This window comes from Mustela putorius, unplaced genomic scaffold (assembly GCF_011764305.1).
Source record: "Mustela putorius furo isolate JIRA1106 unplaced genomic scaffold, ASM1176430v1.1 tig00003854_pilon_pilon_pilon, whole genome shotgun sequence".
Classification (NCBI taxonomy): domain Eukaryota; kingdom Metazoa; phylum Chordata; class Mammalia; order Carnivora; family Mustelidae; genus Mustela; species Mustela putorius.
Genome location: NW_025422006.1, coordinates 6,307,853 through 6,332,005, shown reverse-complemented (window position 1 = coordinate 6,332,005; position 24,153 = coordinate 6,307,853). Strand labels below are relative to the sequence as shown.

General features: G+C 45.2%; 1 protein-coding gene across 3 annotated transcripts in view; it reads left to right on the top strand.

The window, feature by feature from the left end:
- The window catches only part of KANK1 (KN motif and ankyrin repeat domains 1), a 192,433-nt gene that overhangs the window by 69,507 nt on the left and 98,773 nt on the right, over positions 1-24,153 (top strand). Inside the window, exon 3 of one of the 3 annotated variants that reach the window (XM_045065052.1) lies at positions 22,576-22,662. The exons of the other annotated variants lie outside the window; for them this stretch is intronic. The gene's annotated coding sequence lies outside the window, so the exon portion shown is untranslated. The remainder of the gene's footprint in view (positions 1-22,575; positions 22,663-24,153) is intronic. 3 annotated transcript variants of the gene reach the window in all.

Sequence of the window (24,153 nt, the reverse complement as noted above, 5' to 3'; positions counted from 1 at the left end):
GTTTTTTTTTAAGAGTGCTCCAACCCAAATTCCTTCGGGACTCTGTTGTTGTTTCTTGTTTCTTTGTTCATCATTCCTTGGGTAGTCCTTTTGCAAAAAGTAAGTGCAGGAACTGTTCATTGACTTCAGCCAAATTGCTCATGAGCCTGCTGGCCCAGGACCAGGAGGGAATGCTCCTGGGGTCACTTCCCATGGCTTGAAGGAAGACATGATGTTAACCAACTTAAGTACTTGCTGCATTTTTTCAATATCGAATGCTGCTAAACCAGCTGGATATTTTAGGCAATCCTGTTTTAGATATTCTGTGTTCTGTTTCTTAAAAACTTAATGAAATCTTGAAACTTCCACATTCCACTGACTAAATTACTTTTCCTTAACTGCCTCTTGCATTTAGAGGAGAGACGAATATGCCTCGGTGTAGATCATGTGTTCTGATTTTTGGTTTGGAAAGACTGGTCACCATTCTTTTCCAGATTTTACCTTTTGTCGTTAAAATTAACGATAAAATCGAGACCTACCCATTGTCAGAAAACACGTGCACAGAAAAATAACACCTGACTTGGATTTCACCTTCTGGATCAGACCTTCATATAACCACTTCTAAGTTTATTATCTGTGCTGCCAGGCTTTTTTATGCTTAGATTTTTACATATGCATGTATGTATGCAGCACGCACACACACACACACACACACACTACACACACGCGTGCACCACGCACATTCTCACTCTCTCTCTCTCTCTCTCTCCCCTCCCCACCCCCTGCAAATACTTGCATGCTTTTCCGGAACAATGTCATAAACCCACTTTCTTATACACATCAGTAGGCTTTCACAACACTCGAAGCCTTTGTTTCCTAGCTGGCAGCATGCTAGAGAAGTTACTAATTGATCTTTTCCCAGGGCAGTTGAAATCCCAAGTCCTGCTTGGCTTGCCTGAGTCACTGGGTGTAATCTTCCAGAGGGCAGGGGCTCGGGCACACTCAGGAATGTGGTATAATCTGATAAGGGTTTCCGTTCTGAGGCAAAGGAAGAAATAGGGGCTCAGAAGGGAAGCCAGCGGGGTGGGAAAGGGGATCCTCCTCTCCGTTGATGAGGGTAGCCTTCAGCGAAGATGTTTTCCCTGGGTTAGAGACCACGTGGGCTGATTTCTGGGGAGAGAGGCTCATACGTTGGGGTGCTGTCTGGGGATAGAATTTTTCTCCACTCATTCTCTTTTGCCTCTTTTTTTTTGGCGGGGGCGGGGGTGGCTCATGAGAGTAGAAGACACTACAGGGTGGGCTGGGTCAGAGGGCACAGTGAGTCGCGGGCTGTGCCCTTCACGCTGGCAGTGGAAGAGGGTGGCTGACTGGCCCCAGGTTCTGATCTATGGCGCCACACTACAGAGACCCGGAGGGGTTTCTGTAAGTGATGGGGACCCAGGACTCCTGCAGAATGGGCCTTGTCAGGGCATTTTCACAATGCCCACCTTACTGTGCCAGAGCAGCAAGTTTCATTGCTTAAGGGAACAATTTATGGCCATGGGCTTATCTCCTTGTTTTAGCTCTTTATGTTTTTTCTGCCTCTTAATAAAATGTGAAGTCACAAAGCAATTAAATAGTAGTGTAGTTTTCAGGCAAGAGGTGGAGAAAGGCTACCCCGGGGGAAAGGCTAACATGATTGACAGAGGCTGACTGGAGATTTACATTGGGAATAACTCGTTTCTCAAAACTTTCTTCATTTCCTGGTGGGAAGTACGGGGTAAATCATCGACCAGGAGGATGGATGATTAAAAGTGCAGGAGTTATGATTTCTTTTTGACTTTGTAAGTCTCTAAATCTAAACCTTAACAGAGGGTTCTCATTTTAAGAACTCTTCAGAAAGTGATGGAAACAGGCCCTGCCAAGGATTGAAGGGAAGCAGAAACACTGTAAAATCTCAAATTGCTAATGAGCTTAAGCTGGTTTATATTTTATAAAAGGTCTTGAGATCCAGTGCAATGAAGTGGAGAATTCACGAGCCTTTTTTTTTCTTTATTTCTTATACTGAGATCAACAAGTGTAGATATTTTTCAGTATTTAAAAATATTGAATGGGGTTTCAACTGTTAGTGTCTAGAGTTTTTAAAATAGCATTAGGAATATGTAATAGTGACACTTGAAATGAGGACGAATGTGGACAATTAAACATGAAAATAGGGAGAGTCGAGATCCCTGTTACTCTTATCCCAGAAACTCTTTTGATTTTGCTACTTTGTATCGATGACCTGCTTGTTCTCATCAAGAGAATTAACAAGTGAAGATACAGAACTTGAAGTCGTCATTCTTTCTTATCCGAGAAGCATTTCGATTTTAAGGAGTTTTGAAAGGCTGCCGTTTGAGCTGAAGTTCTCGTTTCCCGATAGTCCCGTGGAGATGGCCAAAGCAGACAGCTTAAATTAAAATGCATTTGTTGGTACCTGTTGAGAGAAGGAGTAATTTAACGAAGACTTAATTTATAGGACCCAGAAAATGAGTGACTAAAAGGACAATGCTTTTTCTGGTGTGAATTTCTCTTGCCATGCAAGCACCCTGCAGGGGAGACTTCGTGCTTTGGCAGGAGCACCCCTGTTCCCTCCCCGCTAAACTCCACCACCACAAAAAAAGAATAAGACTCGGAGAGTCAAGTACACAGCCATCCTGTTGCTGCTGAGGAGGTGTTTCCTGATAGATGACCCCCCAGAGGACCGTGCTGAGGGAATGGGGAGATGTTAATTTCTAGAGATTGGTAAAATGGTAACAAACCACTTTCATCCCAGATCAGTGGATCGTTCCCAGGTCCCTGCCCCGGGTCCTTGTGTGGGTGGTGGAGTGCCCGTTGTTCTCTTTCTGCCCCTATAGAGGAAGGTGTGGGACGCCTTGAGGTGTCCATCGCTGTAGATGAAATTTGGAGAGAGGGCTGTGTGACCTCTCAGCCCTCATTCTGGACTGTTCCTCAGGCAACCCCCAGAGCCAGTGCTTATGAACAGTCACTGGTTTTGAGTATGTGTCATTTTCCCTGGTGACAGTCCTTTATCCATCCAGACTGCTCCCCAGGGAGGTATCTGGATGCAGAAGGCGCCCTTCTGCACTGGTACCACCATCTTACTGCTCCAGCAGAACGTGACTCATGGGGAATTACTGTTTTGCTCTTCTCGTGTATTATTTTTTTTCAGTAGTATTTGTTTTCAATGACATGAAATTCATATGCGTAGAAGTGAATAATTTAAAAACGAACATTTCAGTGGCATTCAGCACATGACAGTGTTGCATAGCGGCCCCTTCTGTCTAGTTTCAAACATTTTTATTACCTTGAAAGGAAACCCTGTACCGTGAAGCAGTAGCTCCTTATTCCTTCCTCCCTCAGCCTCCGGCAACCATTCATCTGCTTGCTGTCTCTCTGAATTTACTGATTCGGGATCTGTCCTATAAATGCAATCGTGTAATATGCAATATTTTTTGTTCGCCTTCTTCTTAGCATGTTTTCAGGGCTCACCCGTGCTGTGGCTTACGACTGAATAGTATTCTGTTGTATGGGTATGCTATAGTTTTTAAATTTATTTATCTGTAGACGGACATCTGGGATTTTTACCACCTGCTGATTATTTTGAATAACACTGCTATAAACATAAGTATTTGGGTCCCTGTTTTCAGTTCTTTTAAGTATGTATCTAGAGGTGTAATTGCTGAGTCGTATGCTAATTCTATTTAACTTTTTTGAGACACTGTCAAACTGTTTTCCCCAGACTTGTACCATTTATTCCCATGAAGAGTTCCAGTTTCTCCACATCCTTACCAACACGTGTTTTTCCTTTTTTATTCTTTATTGTAGCATCCTTGTGACTATGAAGTAGTACTCGATTGTGGTTTCGATTTGCGTGTCTCTAGTGACAAATGATATCGATCATCTTTTCATGTGCTTACCGGCCATATGTGTATCTTCTCTGGAGAAATATCAATTCTAAAATTTGTCTATTTTTGGTTTTTTATTTTTTAGAGATTTTATTTATTTACTTGAGAGAGAGCGAACACAAGCCGGGGAGGAGCAGAGGCAGGGGGAGAAGCAGACTCCCCACTGGACAGGGGGCCCGATGTGGGACTCGATGCCAGGACCCTGAGATCATGACCTGAGCTAATATCAAGAGTCGGACGTTTAACTGACTGAGCCATCCGGGCACCCTCTTTGACCATTTTAAAATTGGGTCTTCTTTTAAAAAATAAATTGGGTTGCCTTTTTATTGTTGAGTTGTAAGAGTTCTTTATATCTTCTGGATCCTAAACTCTTGTCAGGTATATGATTTGCAAATATTTTCTCCCATTCTTATCTTTTCACTCTCTTGGTAATTTCCTTTGACATACGGAAATTTTTTATTTTTATGAAGTCCAAGTGATTTTGTTTTTTTCTTCTGTTGCTCATGCGTTTGATGTCCTATCTAAATATTGCTGCCTAATCCAAAGTCAAGAAGATTTTTTCCTATGTTTCCTTCCAGGAATTTTGTGTTTTTCTCTCTTATGTTTAGCGTATTAATCCATTTTGATGTAATTTTTTGTAAGGTATGAGGTCAGAGTCCAATTTAATTCTTTTGTATGTGGGTATCTAGTTGTCCCATTTATTGAAGGGTCTCTCCCCCATTGAATGGTCTTTGCACCCTTTAAAATAATCAATTGGTCATATATGTGAGGATTTAGTTTTGTGGGTTTTTTTTTTTTTTTTTGAGGATTTATTTTTGGACCTTTAGTTTTTTTTCCCCATTAGTCTGTATGTCTGTCCTTGTGTCAGTTTACTCCGTTTTGATAATTGTAGCTTTATAGTAAGTTTTGAAATAGGGAAATGTGAATTTCCAACTTTGTTCTTCTTTTTCCATATGCTCTGGTTATTCAGAGCCCCTTGCATTTCCATATGAATTTAAGGATCAGTTTTTCTATTTCTGGGAAAAAAAAGAAAGCTGTTTCTAGGGCTTGTACTGATTCTGTAGAGGGCAGTGTTGCTATCTTTACAATACTAAGTTTTCCAGTTCACAAAAGCATGAGGTCCTGCTGTGTATTTACGTGTGTCTTAGCTTATTTCAGCATCGATTTTTAGTTTCAGCATACAAGTATTTTACCTCCATTAAATTTACTGTTGAATATTTTGTTCTTTGGAGGCAGTTGTAGATGAATCTGTCTCCTTGATTTCCGATTGTTCCTGGAGTACAGAGACACAACTGCCTGTGTGTTATTTTCATTTAAAAAAAAAATTAAAGTTAAAAAAAATCATCTCTTCTTTTTTTTGTTTTTTTTTTTTTTAATGACTTAAGATGAGGAGCCTAGGTAACTCTTCATCTCCTACTCTTGATCTCAGCTTAGACCTTCTCAGGGTTGTGAGTTCAAGCCTCACTTTGGGCTCCACTCTGGGTGTGCAGCCTGTTTTAAAAAAAGGACATAAGAACCCCATGATCCCTTCATATATTCCAGGGTTTTTTGTTTGTTTGTTTTGTTTTATTTTTTTAAGATTTTATTTATTTATTTGTTAGAGAGAGAGCACAAGCAGGGGGCGTGGCAGGCAGAGGGAGAAGCTTAGCCGGGAGCCCGATGAGGAACTCCATCCCACGGGGATCAAGTCCTGAGCCGAAGGCAGGCAATTAACCGGCCGAGCCACCCAGGCGTCCCTTCCACCATATATTCCTTTAAGTTTGATGTACATCCTTCTGTGTATTTTCTAGACGTTTACATACAAGTAAACACCTTCCTTTGGGTAGGCTCTTAATATACTTGTCTATGTTTTAACTGAAGTCTAGATTTGAGTATCTTTCTAGGTCAGTACATCTAGATTTACATTAATCCTTTAAATTGCCTCAGAGTATCCTGTTGTACAATGTACTCTCAGAGCGTTCTTTTAATGAGTATTTGGTGTGCTTTTAGGTTTTTTGTTTTAATAAACAAGCGACAGTTAACTGTCTTGTGTGAGTACTGATCCATACTTGTGTGACTATGTCTTGAAGGGAATGTCCTGTAAGTAAAATTGCTGAGGCAAAAAGTAGGCATATAATATATTTTGGTGGACAATGTTTTTGTTTTGTTTTAAGGGTTTATTACAGGCAAAGATGCTACCTACTCTTATCTTAGAACTCACAGTAAGTACCTAATTGCTTCAAAAGAAATGTGAAAAGTGGGGCACCGGGGTGGCTCAGTCAGTTAAGCGGCTGCCTTCGGCTCAGGTCATGATCCCAGGCTCCTGGGATCGAGCCCCACATCGGGCTCCCTGCTCAGTGGAGAGCCTGCTTCTCCGTCTCCTTCTGCTGCTCTGCCTACTTGTGCTCTCTCTCTGTGTCAAATAAATAAATAAATAAATAAAATCTTAAAAAAAAAGAAAAAAGAAAGAAAGGTGAAAATGGGGATATGTCTAACCCTTCTTATTCTTTGTACAATGTGGTAACATATAATCTCAATAAAATGTAAATAATAAAATTCTTTGAGGTACGTGTATGAACCATGTCAACATTGTGTTCTTAAAGGTGTGGTTAGCCCAGCTCAGGGTGGTTAGGCGAGGAGGCAAGTGAGAGTACATACCTGCCTCTCGGGCTTTTCTCTCTCCAGCCTGCATAAGCCCCGCCCCACCCACTCCTCCCCTGTCTCTCCTTCTCCACCCCACCCCTGCCCCGTTGCTGTCAGTCATTCCAAAAGATCTTTCGCTTGTTGACAGAGTCTGTGAACACCCAGTGTTCTCTTCGTTGGCACCGTCCTAGAAAGACCAGTTTGGGAATTTGCTAACGTGGGAAGGTGAAGACTTTATTTTGTTCAAGTCTAACTGAAAAACTTAGCTAAGCCCTGGAAGGCAGAACATACCCATTTGGGGGGAGGGTCCCCCTCATGTTCTCTGTGGGTGCATCTCACATCTCACGTTGTCATCCTATGCTCTTCCGTGGTTCACCAAGTAGAGCAGAGGAGGTACTTCTGTGAACATCTCTGAAGAAAAGAAAGTCAGATGGAAATGAGGAGTAAGAGTCAACTTCGTTGCTTTCCATTCCCATCCATTTTTAAAGAACTTTTTATTTTGAAATAGTTTTAGACTTAGAGGGAAGTTGCAAAGATTGTACAGAGTTCACATGTGCCTCTTCAGCCAGCTTCCTACAGTGTGAATTTCTTACATAACCCGAGTATCATGATGAGAACCAGGAGATGTAAATCGTCAGAGTCCTTCTAGCTACGCTCTAGGCCTGCTACCCTCCCATTCAGTTTTCTAGGAATGTCCTTTTTCTGTTCTAGGATCCAGGGCAGAATCCACATGGGACTGACTTGTTCTGCGTCCTTAGACTCCCACCGTTTTCCCCTAGTGTTCCATTATCTTGATACTTTTGAACAGTACCAGTCAGTTCTTCTGTTGAATGAGATTGCCTGAATTGGGAGGTTTTCTCCTATTTATTTGTGAGGCTATGAATGGTTCCTTGATGTCATTTTTTCTTATTGGTGGTGAAGCTCCTGTTGATTCCGTGATTCCAGTAGTATCCTCGGGGTTTCTCCCCTATAAGGCTGCTGTTGTAAGGAACAAAGTAGTTTCTTTTTAATTAATAGATATCTTGGGGCCTGATCCTCTGAGTCCATGCAAAGACTCTGTTATCCTCAAGCTTTCCTGCACTGATTTTGGCAGCCATTGTAGGTCTTGTCTGCAATAATTGTTACTGTACCGTTGCCCTAATAGTCATTTGGTATTGCCTTCATCTCTTATACATTTATTTATTCATTCTTCATAAGGAAGAGCTCTTCTCTCATACATGCACCAGTGTGGACTTGTGGATAGTTATTTTATTCTAACGGTTCTAATCTGTTGCTATAATATGAATTTTGTTGCTCAAATCGCTCTAGCTTTGGCCATCGGATGTTCCTTTGGATTGGCCCCAATGTCCTCTGACAGGTTTCTGTCCTTTCTCAAGCGCTTTCTTCTGTTGTGGTACGTCCACAGGTTCCAGGCTCCTCTTGGCTTTTTCTTGCTGTACCCCTGGAATCAGTCACTTCTTCAAGGAGCCCGGGTCCCTCTGGAGGAGGGTGCAGTTGGGAAACCAGGATCTGCGTTGGGTGGCCCGTCCCTGCATCTCTCTTCGGTCAGGTTTCAAGTGAGGTCCTCCCCGTGAGCACGGCTGCAGCAAGCCTGAAGCTTGCTCGGACTCTGCGGGGCAGATAATCATTTTGGTATGAAATAAATTTTGATCAGACCATTTAATGGTGGCTTTTGTGAAAACCATTTGCACATAGGGACCTGGAGACCAATAGGTATTTGGACTATAAATGGAGCGGGTTAACCTTTTTGTGGAAAAACATTCTTATATTCAAAGGCTGCTGTTAGCATTTAGACATCCCTAACATTGCTTTCATCATCTCGCATGGATTTTTCACTCTCACTTTTAGCCCATGTCATATTTTAAGGTAATAAGACTAACTTTTGGTCTGTTACTTAGAGAAGTGAAATACTATCTGATGTATTCCCATTAGAGTGTTTTACTCAACGTCTAGGACCGATTGATCATCCTAGAGTTACTTTAGTTTTGCATAGATACTATGTGGCATAAAACTTTTGATAAATTAGTTGTGTCCTTGTAATTCTGTTTATGAAGTCTTATAGTCATTGATAAAATATTTTCATTACTTACGAGTCCTGAGGGCCCTTCTCCTGGGAGAGCCAGCGTGATTCCTTTGCTGCTCTGCCTTCTTACAGCACAGAGCTCGCCTGGATGAGATTCCAGTAGGATCTCTTTTTTCCTCTGTAATTTTTCCCGTTTCTGTTACCACATCTCCACTCGCTTGGCTCGCAGCCTCTGCAAGGACAGATCACGACGCCCAGACACGCTCCATGGTGACAGGGGAGATTCTGGTCGTTACGGAGTGAATTCACCCATAGCAGTGAGGAGCTTCTTGAGCATTTTGCTGTTATTTCAGAGCTCGTTCTTGGGTCTTACCACCTGTTTCTTGTATAGGGAGAAAGTTTTTCTTGTTCCTTTTCAAAATATAATTGGAAGAGTGGGTTTGTATCAAGATTTAAGAAGGCGCATCTTTTTCAAGGACATTTTCCTTTGGACTTTGGTGTCTTGTAAGAGATTTCCATATTCTTCCCACCCCTCGTCTACTTGGGGTTAGGCACGATTTGGTACAAAGCCTAGCTGGTCCGTTAAAGCCTGGTGTTGGGATGTTTTGGAAATATGCCTGACTGACTCTGACCTCTAAGTGTGTAAATTATCTTTGCAGCAATAAGAGGTCTTGAAGCCCTTGAAGTTGCTTTGATAACTAATCATTATATGATCATTCACCCAGAAGAATTTGCTGAGAATAGCTCATGTGTCTTGCATCCAGTTTAAAGGTTAGGAGTATGAGACTGTAACCATAGTGGTGTAGAGAGACATCACGTAACATTTGGTATTTCTTTACTATTAGTAGTTCCTGCATGAATCATCGTCTTTACCTTTCCCTCATTCTAGGACAGAGGAAGATTTTACTTACTCTATTAATAATTACTGTGTGTCCTATTATTCATTAAAAGAGTAAATGGGCTTAACTTTTTCTCATTTAAAAAAATTCCACTTTATTGGGGCACCTGGGTGGCTCAGTGGGATAAGCCTCTGCCTTCAGCTCAGGTCATGATCTCATGGTTCTGGGATCGAGCCCCGAATTGGTCTCTCTGCTCAGTGGGGAGCCTGCTTCCCCCGCCTACCCCTGCCTCCCTCTCTGCCTACTTGTGATCTCTCTCTCAAATAAAATCTTAAAAAAAAAAAAAAAATCCACCGTATCATGATCTCAGGGTCTTGGGATGGAGCCCTGTGTGGGGCTCTGTGCTCAGCTGGGAGTCTGCTTCTCCCCTACTCTCTCTGCCCATCCCCCACTCATGTGCACACAAGCACATGCTCTCTCTTTCAAATAAATGAACATTTAAAAAAAACTTTCACCTTACCATGCCTGGTTTTTCTTCTTTTCCATTAAGTCATGGTGGAGGAGGTTGAGAAGGACATAGGTGGCATGTCTTTGGCCCTTGAGTTTAGCAAAAAGCTTTTTCATCCTATAGAATCTTGACTTTGGGATTTCAACTCCTGGATGCCTTAGTGTCTGAGATAACAGAGCTAATGATCAAAGCACCAAACAAATATTGTTCTATTTGCTCTGGTTATTATTCCATCTCTTTCCTGGGAGCATGGGAAATATCAACCATGATGCTAATCATAACCACTTATTGAATCAGCGTTTTGTGCCAGGCAGGGTGTGGGACAGTTTGCAAGTAGCATCTCATTCGATCTTCATAGAAACCTCCAGTGCCTAAAATGTTAAATAACTTAGGGTGCCTGGGTTGCTCAGTCGGTTAAGAGCCATATTGGTAAGAAGCAGTCAGTCCAACTCTTGATCTCAGCTCAAGTCTTGATCTTCAGGTTGTGTGTTCAAGCCTCTCATTGGGCTCCACTTTGAGCATAGAGTCTACTTAAAAAAAAAAAAAAAAAAGAAAGAATAAAAAATGTTAAAAGAGTCCTCCGAGATCACACAGTGAGCCGGCCAGAGATCTGCTTGGATTTTGTCTAAGGCTCATGCTCACCCCACATAGCCCGCTGTGGTTGTCCTCTTGTCACTAAAGAGGAGGGTTTCTTTAAGATTGCCTTTCCCTCAAAGTATTTTTTAAATTTCTGAAATATTTCCAAGTATTTTAAAAAAATTTCTGTTGTTGGTTTTTAATGAGGCTCCATGGCCAATGTGGAGCCCAACACAGGGCTTAACCCCTGGCTGAGGTCAAGAGTCAGATGCTCGACCGACTGAGCCACCCAGGTGCCCCATTTTTAAAATGATTTTTAATGTTAGGTGTTTTGGGGTTCAGCTATTGTCACACCTTTGGTTTTGAGAGAAAAAACTTCTAGCTTTGAGGAAAGGTAATTTGCTTCCAGATGGTGCAGTCCTGCCTTTTCTTGAAGCTGAAGACGACTTCTCTTTTCGACTTTCTTGCTTTCCTGTGAGTGGAAGCTTCTGCCTTTGGGCTGGTGGAGTATTATATTTAATGGCAGAAAAGATAAAGCGCTGAACATGACATTACGTAGACTGTGAAGATGATGAGTCCGTTGTAACTGCCTTGACCTTTAGTGTGAATGCCCGTGAGTCACCTGCGTCCCGGGTTCAGGAAGCCCGGCAAATGATGCAATGGGGAGCTTATCTGGAATAATTAAAAAACCCCAACTTCAGCCTCCCTTGCATTTATCCTTCCTGAAGCTCTAGGATGTGAACTTCTGATTATACTGAGCTGGTGATGAGATCATCCATGGAAGAAGGAAGTCTTGAGAAGGGAGGGGGGTAGATTGGCCTCCAGCAGGGAGTTAAAAACCTGCTGTACAGGTTCTAGAAAAGTGGGGTCAGAGGGGTTGGGCTTAAGATGTACAAGGATTTTGCTGGGTGATGGATGATTTGGGACTTGAAAGAGCTATCCAGCTTCTGTAGTCTGAAAGTTCCTTTCTTAGGCTGAGAAGAGGCATGGTGGGCATTATAAACAGAGCAATCACATGTAACTTGAACGCTGGAAGACACTATTTGGCTTTTGGTTTGAGTGTAAAGTAATCATGAGACTTTCATGTGAGGAACACTTAGGCAGCGAGACAGCAGATGAATTGTCAGAATGTTCTAGAGTTACTGTGCCTGCCTCCAAGATGGGCAACGGGACCTCTTCCTTACAGCTGATCTTTCAGAGAATGCCCTTGACATTGTGCTGCGTACAGGAGAAAGGGCCATACTGGGAGGAAGTGGTAGGTTCTGGACCATTTTTTGTTGGAGATGGGAAATATCCTGTTACCACCTTGTCTCTTAAATCACACCTTAGGAAGTATCTAGAAAGTGACGTCGCAGGAAAAATGTTGTTATAATTGAATAGGTGCCATTTGCAGACTCTTAAAAATTTGGGGGACACTGTCATAAGTAGATCACACTGGAGTCGGCTTCTGTGAAGTCGGATGGGTTCTGACATGGAAAACCTCTTGTTGCTGGAATTTTCTTGTTTAAAATTTTTTTTGAAGTGTGGAGCCTGCAACAGGGGTTGAACTCATGACCCTGAGATCAAGACCTGAGCTGAGATCTAGAGTCAGATGCTTAACTAACCGAGCCACCCTGGCGCCACTGGAAATTCCTTGTTTTAGAACACTTGGATGCCCCGGCCCCTGTGCCGTGAGACATTCACCTGTTCTGGAAGGAGACTGCCGCCCTCCGCTCCCCCTCACAGGGACTGTGTGAGGAGGCCCCAGATAATGGTGGAGTGACAGAGATCACTTTCCCTCCGCTGCTCTTGGTTCTCATCCTCTCTTCTGTGATTGGTTTGCACTTCTAGACTTGACCGAACATTCCCATTTACCGAATCCATTCCTCTCAACAAGCCACGGGTTACAGAGGTCCGCTGTGAGGTTAAAGCTTTCTGGATGTTTTGTCCTGTTGGTTTCAGAGAGGGTATGTTTCAGTAGCTAGTAAAGCTTCCCTACGTCTGTTTTCCAGAATTTGGACTAAATCAACAACGTTACATTAAAGTGATTAAGAGGATTCCCAGCCCTCGGTCACTGGGACTGCCATTTGATGATTTCTGAGATAGTAAAGGTCTTCCAGTTACGTATTTAATGCTGGAGAATTTATACATGGATGTCCTGCGATACCATGAGCATAAGCTAAAAATGCTTATTAACGTCAAGTTTCCTTAACTCCAAATCGCCTTGTGAAGACGCATCCAGAAATTTTTTAAATTGGAGCCATGATTCATCTTCTGCTTGTGTATTTCTTTCCTGTAATTATATGAACATTTCCACAGATGGGCAGACGTCATTTACATAGAGTGGTCGTGTTATTAGGAACACAATATCCCCTTGTGCTGATGTACCACGGTTCTTGCTAAGTTGGTCACTGATGTGGGGTATCGGGTCTGTCTCTCGTTTTCTCTATGACAGATATGAAGGGACATAGAGAAGGGGCCGTTCTTGCTAGGATTGTCGCGCATCTGTTGAATATATGCCAGGCATGACGTCAGAGGCCGTGGCACGTGAAACAAAGGCCGTTGAGACACAGAGCGCTGTAGGAGATGAGAGGTGTGGGGGATGCTTTCTGTCTAGGGAGAACAAGGAAGGCCGCGTGGAAGAGAGGCATTTGATTTTGGGTCTTAAGAATGGGGCCCCTGGATGGCTCAGTCTGTTAAGCATCTGCCTTCAGCTCAGGTCGTGATCTCAGGGTCCTGGGATCGAGCCCTGCATCAGGCTCCCTGCTCAGTGGGGAGCCTGCTTCTCCCTCTCCCTCTGCCTGCTGCTCCCTCTGCTTTACCCTCTCTCTGTCAAATAAATAAATAAAATCTCCTTAAAGAAAAGAGTAGTTAAGAATGGCAAATATGGGAAAATTGAACCCCCCCCAAGGAGCAGGGTGAGCAGTTTCAGAGTATTGTGACTGGAGTGTGTTGGATCCGTCTGCCAACGAGCCCAAGATGCACTTTGCTAGAAAATATCGCACTACAAGAACGTGTCCTAATGGGTTTCGGGAAGAGTCTATACGAGAAGTGTATGATTAAAATGTTGCTGAAGAGATGCTTTATAGGAAAATATGTTACTAGAGGCTCACCTCCTATTTGCCAGTCACTTTTTGATCTTCCTTAAGGGTGATTCTGCAGGCCAGTCCTATGAGGGAGTCTTAATTTTGGATTTCCAGGTGACAGAGAGAGGCACCGGACGGTGTGCCACTTCCCGTAAAATACAGGGAGCCATGCACGTGCATGCAAGCACCTACAGCTCCTTTGGTTTTGCTTGCGTAGACCAAGCATTTTGGGGATAGATATGTCACATGGGCCAGTGCGGAGACAAAAAAAAAGAAGACTCCATCCCCTGAGGAAACTAACAAGTTAATTAGAGAAAGAATCCCAATCAATAATCACAACAAGGTCGGGGATACCAGGGAAGACTTCTGAAAGAGGAAGTGTCTACACAGGGCCTTAAAGACTGGGGCAGAAAGCCGACGGAGCCCTGGTGTGGCAGGCAGCACAGTCAGCCCGGGCCGAGGCATGAAAATCAGAGAACGTAAACACGAGGGGAAGGAAATTGTGTATGTTTATATGTATATACTGTCCTAGTGGGGAGAGACCAGGTAATACCTGCCTGTGCACGCCGTGCCTTAGGGAAACTCTCAGTGCTTGGGGGTGGGGGTGGGGGGGAAGAAGGCTGGATCCGATTTACCCAGGAAGTGAGTGGGATGGTGCAGGCCAGGCGCCGTGAGCCTGGTGACAAGGGAGAGGAAGGAGTGGAGAAGGGCCCAGGTGGCCAACTCTCCCTTGGTGCTTTGCAGTATGAGGAAATGAGCAGCTTACTCAGGAGGCCACTGTGCCCAGAACGGCTTTGTGGGCGGGTGCCTACCTGGTGAGGAGGATTGTGTTAGGGTCAGGCCGGAGTTAGCATGGGGGAGAGAAGTGCTAACGAGATTAGCTTGTCTCAACGGCATTTGGGGGGGCCCCAGGTCTGTCTGTGTGACATGGCCCTGTGTCCTGACTCCCTCCCCATGAGCGGGGCTGGAGGTTCAGCAAGCTTCACCACATACTGGCTTCCAGTTCTGGCTTTTACCATTCAGCCAGTTTGATCCAATCAGTATGAGTATGTTTTCCCCTTTAAAAGACCAGAAGGTGGGGCACCTGGGTGGCTCAGTGGGTTAAACCTCCGCTTTCGGCTCAGGTCATGATCTCAGGGTCCTGGGATCGAGTCCCGCATTGGGTTCTCTGCTCAGCAGTGAGCCTGCTTCCCCCTCTCTCTGCCTGCTTGTGATATCTCTCTCTCTCTCTCTCTCTCTGTCAAATGAATGAATAAAGTCTTAAAAAAAAAAAAAAAAAGACCAGAAGGTGGCTGGGTGGTTCAGTCGGTTGGGCTGCCGACTTTTGATTTTGGCTCAGTTCATGATCGCAGGGTCTTGGGATCCCCCTGAGTTGGGCTCCACACTCGGGGGTCAGGGGGAGATTCTGCTTCTGGATTCTCTCCCTCTGCCCTTCCCCATGCACTCTCTCGCTCTCTCCAATAAATAAATAAATTTTAAAAGAAAAGAAAAGACCAGAAGGGAAGAAAAGCCATGGAGCTTTCCCCTGATACAGATTGAATTTTATATGTAGAATATATACTTTAAATATATATATGTTGTATAAAAATTCTAAAAATTAAAAATACAAGAGGCAAAAATACACTAGAGCTTTCATATGATCACTGAAGCAGAAAAGGAGAACCAGTATTCGTGGGGTCTTGGAATGTGTTCGTCCACTCAGCATGCACATACACGTGTGTCATGCACTGTTCCCATAGTTGTGGAAACATAGGAGAAGAGAAACAAAGTCTTGCTCTCCTGGTGTTTACACTCTGGTGGATTTGGACGAGATGTGACCGGCTCCTGAGTGGTTTTTAAAAACTAAGAAGAAACTGGTGAAATGTGGCTGTTCACCCAGATTTTTTATTTTTGAGTGTTTTATAAAGCCCAAGGAACCCTTGGGAGCTACAGCCTACACTCCAATTATATGAGTTTTCCTGGGTCATTCTTTAAAGCTGGCTCTTCGAGGGGTGCTTAGTAAATGACACCCTCTTTCGCCTCCCAGAGTCCCTCTGCGTGCTGTGGGTCATTCAGAATGGCCCCAAGGTGGAATCTGGCATTTCGTAATCTGCTGGAAGACAGGTGGAGACAGGTGGGGACGTCTGCTCACACAGGTTCGATTGGGCACCTCTCGAGTGGGCCTGTTCGTTCTTGCGCAGATGCCTGTTTCCACCCTGCTCGTGGACCAGCTGCACATACCTGCCTCACCCCAGTCCCGGAGGCCAGACTCGTTGTCTTCACGCGGCCCAGAAGCAGAGTTCCAGAACAATCTGCTTCCCATGCTATACGATCCTCTGTGAGGTTTCACTGTCCTCGTCCTCCTAACGTACTGTGCTGGGACTGAAAGTCACTGTAGGGGTAGCAGGGATTTTTAAGCAAAGAAAAAGCACTGAAATGGGCAATAATGTTGAGATAAGAAGTATCCGAGGAACTGCTACCCTTACTGGGCTGTGTATATATAACCTTTGTTTTTCCTTGTAGAAAGCTGCGTGTGAGTGAGTGAGTGAGTGAGTGTGTGTGGTGATGAGTGTGTGTGACTTTCCACTACCATGGAAGCTTTGAAGGAGAGAATGTTAACTTTCAGAATTGTAACAGGGATGACTTCCTTTGGTGGTTAGCACGTTACAACAGAACAATTTTCCTTTATTTATATGTGTGTAGTCAGTCTCTTAAAGACCTAAAGGAACTCTGTTGGCTTAAAAAAAAAAAAATCCCTATCGACCAATGTTATGTATAGAAAAATGTCCTTGTTTTAAAGCATAGGAGATGAAGATGGCCACCGTCAGGGCGTGTGCATGGTGCGAGTGTCCAGACAGTTGGAGACAAGGGGGGGCTCCGTCTACAGTCTCTACTTCAGGACCAGCCCAGTCATCCTCCAGGCTGATTGGGTCTTTCTTCCAGCCGAGGGGATAAACAGGACAGATTTTTAGGGTTATCGGTCTTTAGGGTGGAGCTGTTGAACCACACCTGAGAAGCTACCTAGACGAGGCCAACTCATAAAGTTGCCTAAGAGCCTCCACCCCGGTCGATGGCCTAGATAGTCTCCAAGGGAGTGAACTGCGCCAGTGTCAAGCCTTTAGTGGCATAATGGATGCATTCATCCACATCACTCCGATCCTACGGCATTTTCTTGGATGGAACCCTGAGAAATAACACATGAGCACCTACTCATGCCTCTCGTTAGCTTTCTGGGTCACTGCTGGCCTCCTGCCGTCCTTCCTAGCTCAGCTGCCTTTTGGGACCTGAGCCTTTGTGAGGTTATGGAAAATGTTTATGTTCTTAAAAGCCCAACCGGAAGAAAAATGACCACTACCCTTTCAGAAAGTTGGCTGAAGGACTGTCTGCCCATGTAGCATTTGGCTTTGACCAGAAGAAATTTACCATGTTATTAAGCTGATAATTGCAGGGATATTGTCATAATACCACTGTACTGTTGTAATTTGGAAAGTACTTTGATAAGAGTATGGTTTATACATTATATGGATTTGTTTGTAAATCCTTGTGGGAGTTCTGTTAACTTTAGATTGGGGTCTCAAAAGTCTATTTTAAATAGATTCGTAGACGTTGATTGTGCTACCGTCTTTTGCCTTTTAACCTTCTGGTGGTACTTGCATTTCCTCTAATGGACTCCACTAAAATTTAGGAAAGCTTATAAATTCCAGCTGAGTTAACTCTAAATAAAGAAGAAGAAGGTCAATATCTTCTTTTGGAACCAGAGCCAAAGTGATTTTCCTCTTACCCCTGGTTAGCAAGTAGGTTGTATTTCTTTGTTAAAGAAAATCAACAAAATATTTCCAGATTGCTTATAAATTTTGTCACTCTAATATAAGCATGTTTTTCTCTTTCTTATTGTAATTTGGTTTTCATTTCATTTTAATTTTTGATGTTTTGTTTATTTAAGCAATCTCTATACCCCACATGGGGCTTGAACTCATGACCTTGAGATCAAGAGTCACATGCTCTCCTGACTGAGCCAGCCAGGCGCCCCCAGTTTTCTTTCATTTTATTGATGTGGTGTATTTGGAATACCGTTTTTACTTCATGTGCATCAGTTTTCCAGGGTTTGACAAAGCCTCTACGATGATGCTGGTAAGTAATGTTGAATCATGGTCATGCGCTATAATCTCTAAACTATCTTTCTAATGTTAGACATGTAGATCATATCTAACTCTCCGATAATTTAGAACCCATGGCAGTAAAATCTTAGTTACTCTGGGATAAAAATCACAGAAATCACTAGGTCAAAAAGTAGCAGCATGGTTTGATTTGGTGAGGGAGTTTTTAATTACCAAAGACTCTTTTTAGATTATAAAAGTACTACACGATCATCCTCCTAAATTAGAATGGTGTAGAAGTATATAAAATTAAGATTCTTCCCAGGACTTCGATCCCACTTTGCAAAAGCAAGCCGTGGTGAGCCCTTAGGCCAAGGTTATGTGGGATGAGGAAAGGTGGTTCTATAAAGTACCGGCTTATTTGTCTGACTGAAGAAGTGGAATCCAAGCAGTTCTCTCTTTGGACAAGGTGAAGAGGTGCGCTTTGTTGGTTTTCTGTAGCAGCTGGTTTGACACAGTGCAATTTCCTGTGGTCATGATGTTCCTGCCCCCTTGACTGTGGTCAAGAGATGGCTAGAAGTGGCAGGCCCCCGCTTTTCAGCACCTAAGGGTCATTGAAGAATCCTTGCAGATAAGAGAGGAATTGTAGATCCTGGGCCGGGTGTGACGCCTGGAGGGGTGGCGGAGGAGCGGGGGTGGGAGGTGGGGGGGCTGGGGGGGTGGAGGGGCGGAGGGGTGGGGGCGTGGGGGTGTGGGGGTGGAGTTCAAGGGTGTTTAGCAAAGAACAGGGTCCTGGCTGCACACTGTGACGTGAGCATCTTTGACATTTGACTTCATCTGCTGAACCCCTTGGTAGAAACCACGTTTGGCATCTTTTCCACTTTTTTAGGAAATGTGATTGAACAAAGGGAAAGAAACCAATTTATAAGACCACTTTTTGGAAAGGAAGTCATTTCCTCCATGAGCTTATGGAAGAAAAATACAGTGGTGTTCTCCCATTGGGTTGTTTCATTGAATTGTTTTGAATGAGTCACCTTTGGAAGGAGGTGTCCTCTGTGTCCTGTATGTGTTCACTTACTCTGCTATCATTTGGTTACATTGTCACCTGCCCACCGGGCCTGTCTTCAGCCCCACGTCTGAAGGGAAGGTTGGCCTGACATGTGTGGCTCGTCTTTGGCCTTCAGAGATGTTAGCCGTCAGTCCCCAGAGTTCAGTTTGCTAGTCTTGGGCCCAGCCCACAGCTTTGGACCGGTAAAAACAGTAGGCTAGAGGCTTGTTTAGGGAGTCAGAAAGCTGTCATCGACCTGAGTCCTGCTCCCTGGGCCGGCTTCCTCGCAGACTCTCTGCCTTAGTTTCAAACTTGTAAAATTGGGTGTCTGAGCATATCTCCCAGGTTCCGTCTAGGACCCGGGGAGGACAAGGTAGGGGCCTCCAGTGATGCCTGAAACCGGTATTAGAACCATGAGACCACCGGTGTCCTCTGCCCTCAGCCCACACAGCGGATGAATTCCAAACAGAGAAGCCACCAAATACCTTAGCTTCCCTTCACCTTTTATTGAAGGAGAGCATCTCTCATCACATAGACGATAAGGCTCGAATTCAGAACCTCAGATCCTGATTCTCTGACCTTCAGATTCCATTTCTGAGGGTTTTTTTGTTTTGTTTTGTTTTTAAAATTATTTCACAGTTTATCTTCTCAGTAAATTTTCCATATCTTTCGTCTTTACCCTCTAACCTTGTGTGCCCCTGTGCATTGCAAACTAGGATGCAGGGAGAGAAGACCTGCTTTTATTTGCATACGAGCCCATGCATTGCTTCGGGGCCTCCCACACCCACCCACCACACCCCTGCTCTGTGCTCTCCAGGTGGGGGCAATGGACATTTTGCGCTTTAGGCCGATCTGGAGAAAATACAGACCAAGCTTGGTGACTCTTGGGTGGAGGATGGGAATGTAGTTTTTACGATCTGGTTTTTATTTTTTTAACAGCCAGTTATTAGAAATAAGAAAGGGAATCTCGACATCAAGTCAGAGATGTCCCAGTGGCAGATTCTCATGGGGTCTTGTTCTCGAAGCAGCACTAGTGGAAGGCAGTTCAGAGGCCGGAAGCAGGACTTCTAGATCAGCCTGTCGTAGGAGGTGATAAGGTAGCCAGCCGTGCTAGGTGTTTCTTGCAAGAGAAGGGAATGCCTTTGGGATTTCGGTGTTATCTCCATGCTGGTTGCTGTAACAGTTTCTATTAGCCCTTGAACAAGCTGTTGTATTAAAAAAAAAAAAAACCTTTCGTATAAAAAATATTGTAATTTGGAATACACGGACCACTTTGGAAGGGGATAAAATAACGCAGTGCGACAGTGCATTTGTGGGATGGGAATTCTAGAAGCTGCAGGAATTGAACCCGAAATCTCAAGGCAAAGACACCTTCCAAGGCCGTCCTGGAACATGACGGGCGCGCAGTTCTAAGTGAGTCATGGCTCCAGTGACGGTGCTTGTCTGAGCCTTGGTTCAGCCCGTCAGCCATCCTGGTAATGAGGTAACGAGAGGTAAGTGAGCCCCAGGAGTCACCGTGCCCTGTGACATCTGCCTGCCCTGGGCTTGGAAGCTGCCGGGGGTCCCAGCGGCCGCGGCGTACCCAGACCGGGGACGGTCCTGGCTTCCGTGCTGTACCCAGTCCCGGCTCAGAGCACAGTGTTCGATGGCTTGGAGAGGCGTGCAGAGCGAAATTAGACATCAGTGGGTGAGGATGTTGGGACAGCAGGAAAGAGCAAGAAGGGGAAGTCAGGAAGGAAGAGAGGGACCGCGTGTACGGTGTCCTGTAAATTCGCGGGAGACGGGCCCCCAGTTGGCCCCCACACTCCCCGCCAGCCAAGGCAAAGGGAGAAGCACGACCAGCCGTGCAGGCACAGCCGCAGTAAGATTCAGTACGTGACTTAGGAAGAGCACGCGTACTCCCCACGCAGGGGACAGTGGCCGAGCTGTCAACGACGTGCTGACCTTAGGCAGGGCTTAACAGCCCCTACCGGGGGCAGAGCACTGTTGGCGGATTTCACGGGAAATGGACCTGCCTTTTTGCCTCCGTTCACGCTCCTTTGTGAAGTTTGACTAATTACGGAGGCAGGTGACACAGCCTGCAGACTCTCAGACCGCCACGCCCCCCTGCTCAGTACCCTGAGGGACACTCTAAGTGGCGTCAAACACAGGATACTTAACACCTCCTGATTAGAAAGACTGGGTCCCCAGAGCTCCCACATGGTTGGCACTTTCTGGTGGCAGGACAGGATTCACTAGGTGGCAGCATCAACAGCCTTTTGGGATGTTAAAGAGAGGTTCATGCATCTCTCAAGTCCTGAAAATGCAGAAAAGTAGGCAAACCGTTTCGCTGAACATCCGGGATGGCATCTGTGCCTCCCCCACCCTCGCCCCCCACTTTTGTTCGTGGCTGGGAGCAGCTGCGGTCGGTAGTAGCTGCTGGCATGTGGGGGGGCTCCCCCCACCAGGAGCACTTTTCGCAAGAAGCGGATCGCCCACCGTGCATGCTCGCCGTCCTCCTGGCTTGAATCCCCGCCCATCACAGGGCCCTTGTCGCTTCATGGTCACTCCGGACCAGCCCTGGGATAATGGCACAGGTGCCATCATGTGTGTAGCTTGTGGGGATAATTTGTGGACTCCCTGTGTTTGCGCATTTATTGTCTCCAGCACCAAACAACATAATGTCTCTCAGGAAGTGTGATTTTTGTTTCCAATTAGGTGAAAATCTTTTGCCCATTTCCTTTTTTGAGGAGAGATGACATTCTCAGCCTGGCTTCTTGTTGTTGTTTGTTTTGTTCTTTTTTTTTTTTTTTTTAATCATAATGGTATAAAATTAACAACATTTGGTTGAAGTTTAGGATCTCTGTGGTCTGCCTCGGGCAGCCTGTGAGAAGGTTAGGAGGACTGGTCTTTGTCCTGTTCACTGGGGCATTTTATTGACAGCAGCTCTGCTGGTATTCAGAGTGAGAGGATCCTTCATTGTGTGGGGCTGCCTGTCCCCTGCGTTGCAGGTTTTGTTCCGCATCCCTGGGCCCTGTCCACGACATGCCAGGAGTGCCCCTCGGGCTCTGGGACCACCCAGTAATGCACGGTTCCCTGCCTTTCCTTAAGGCCTTGAAGCGGGGGAGGTGGGTCTGCCCAGGGGTGAGAGCGGCTGGAGGCTTTGCTGTACCTCCTGGGGCTTGTGGAATTTACTGGGCAGAATCTTGTAAAGAAATGTGTGTTGGTAACCTTATATTTATTTATTTAAAGATTTTATTTATTTATTGGACAGACAGAGATCACAAGAAGGCAGAGAGGCATGTTGTGGGGGGAAGGAGCAGGCTCCCCACTGAGCGGGGAGCCTGATGTGGGGTTCGATCCCATGACCCTGGGATCATGACCTGAGCCGGAGGCAGAGGCTTTAACCCACTGAGCCACCCAGGTGTCCTGTAACTTTATATTTAAAAACAAAACAAAACCACACACAACCATAACTGTGTCACCTAAAATCTCTCATTTTCATTTATTTAGGGGTTGTCATGTCAATTGTACAAAAACACAATTTTTTCTAAAGATTGTATTTATTTTAGAGAGAGAGAGAGAGAGAGAGAGAGAGGGGCAGCACTAGCCGGAGTTGCAGAGGGAGAGAGAGAGAATCCTAAGCAGGCTCCATGCTGAGTGCAGAGCCTGACGTGGGGCTCGATCCCAGGACGCCGAGACCATGACCTGAGCCCAACCCGGGAGTCGGGTGGTTCACCGACTGTGCCCCCGAGGCGTCCCCACACAATTGTGTGCACACGTAGAACTTGTTGGCGTGCTTTCTGCATAAGCCCCGGATGCACTTTGCTTGCACTCCTTGTCTCTCTTTCACCGACATGTCCCGTCCAGATCGTTCCTTGTCCTCCCACTGCCCCCCTCCTTGAAAGTTACAACCATTTCTTTCTCTCTTCAGTGAATTTGAGTATCATTTTCTTGAGAACGATGAAGTGTCCTTTTTTGTATCTTCAATTGAAACGGCTAACATCCAGATAACTCAAAGGTGAGTCGTATTCTTTGCTGTTGTAGTCCTTCTGACATCATAGGTTCTCACTTTTTTGCTTGACTTTTCCCCTCCCTTGAAACTTTAATTGGGTGAGAGGAATCCTTGACTGTGTGCATTCACTGTCTTCTGCCCTGGAGTGATGGCTTGTCACCCACATGGTACTCATTTATAAATTGGGCTCGTTGAAAAGAGTGTCTTGTCTTGTCTTGTCTTGTCTTGTCTTTTCCTTTCTTGTTCTTTTCTCATCAGCTAGACCAAAAACACCCCTTGAGCTTGAGACCTGGACCTTAGAATTCCCAGATGCCCTCGTGGTACCTAGCCCAAGGGCCAGTCTTTGGTAAAGGCGTGATGAATGGATGTGTTTCCTCTTATTTTCCCTGGTGGGCCTTTGCACTGATGCAGTCAGGACCAGCTTCTGGATGTAGGTTAGGTCACATAAGTTATGGCCAAGACATCAGAAGCAAATTTTATATCTTTGATGTCTAAAGGCAAAAGACAGGGTAGAGGGGATCCCAGATGGCCCCTGACCTAACAACAACCCATGAGTAAGGAAGACTGTAAACCTGTGGCATTGCCACAGCTATGCCAGCTGGTGATGTGAGTTCTGCACCTGAGTGGATCGCCTGCACCTCATGGACAGACCTCTCCCGGCACCATGGGTGACATGTTATGGGGCAGCAGGGACTTTGGCAACCATCGCATCAGTGTTACTTGTCCCCATGCTCCCGCCCCCGGCATCAGCCTGGCCCCACACCCCTGACTGAAGCTCCGTGTGGAAACACTGCTTGATGCCAAAGTGTCCGCTCGTCCGGTTGGAATTTTCAAGTTGAGGTCATCTTGGGGACTTGGTTTACGAGGCTTTTCACTTTGATCCAGGCCTAGAACTACTGTGTCATGAGCTGTGTCCATGGGGAACTGAAGTGAAGACTTTGTGACAGTCAGTCCCATGACTGCTCAGCAGCTGGTTGTCACTCTGGCTACTCACGTCTGGAGCCACTGGACTAAAGATGGCGGGTCTCATGCCGACTGTTAGACTAGATGCTTGGAATGCTGTCAGATTGCTATCAAAGTGCGTAACCTGGGTTTGCAGTTCAGTTCACAAAAACCTTTATTTTGCTTGTCCAAGCGGTCATTTAACCAAACAGCTTCTTGTCTCCTCACGCTGTAAAGACTTCTATTCATCTGGTCCCCACCACATCTCACCACTGATTCTCTGAATACTTCCTGACATCCAAACATCAGCTGAGCTTTATGAAGAGCCCTGTGTGAGTCCCCTCAAAATCTGTCAAGGCGGTAATTATTCTACGACCCCAGAGCTCACTGGGTTTCAGAACCACAGCGGATTTCTCACTCATGCTCCATGTTCACCATGGGTCCGCTGTAGCTCTGCTTAGTGCTGACCTCAGTCCGGTGCGGGAACAGCCTCTGTCTACGTCGTTGTTCCTCTTCAGAGCAGGAGAAGAAGAGAACAAGGTGACGACTCATGCC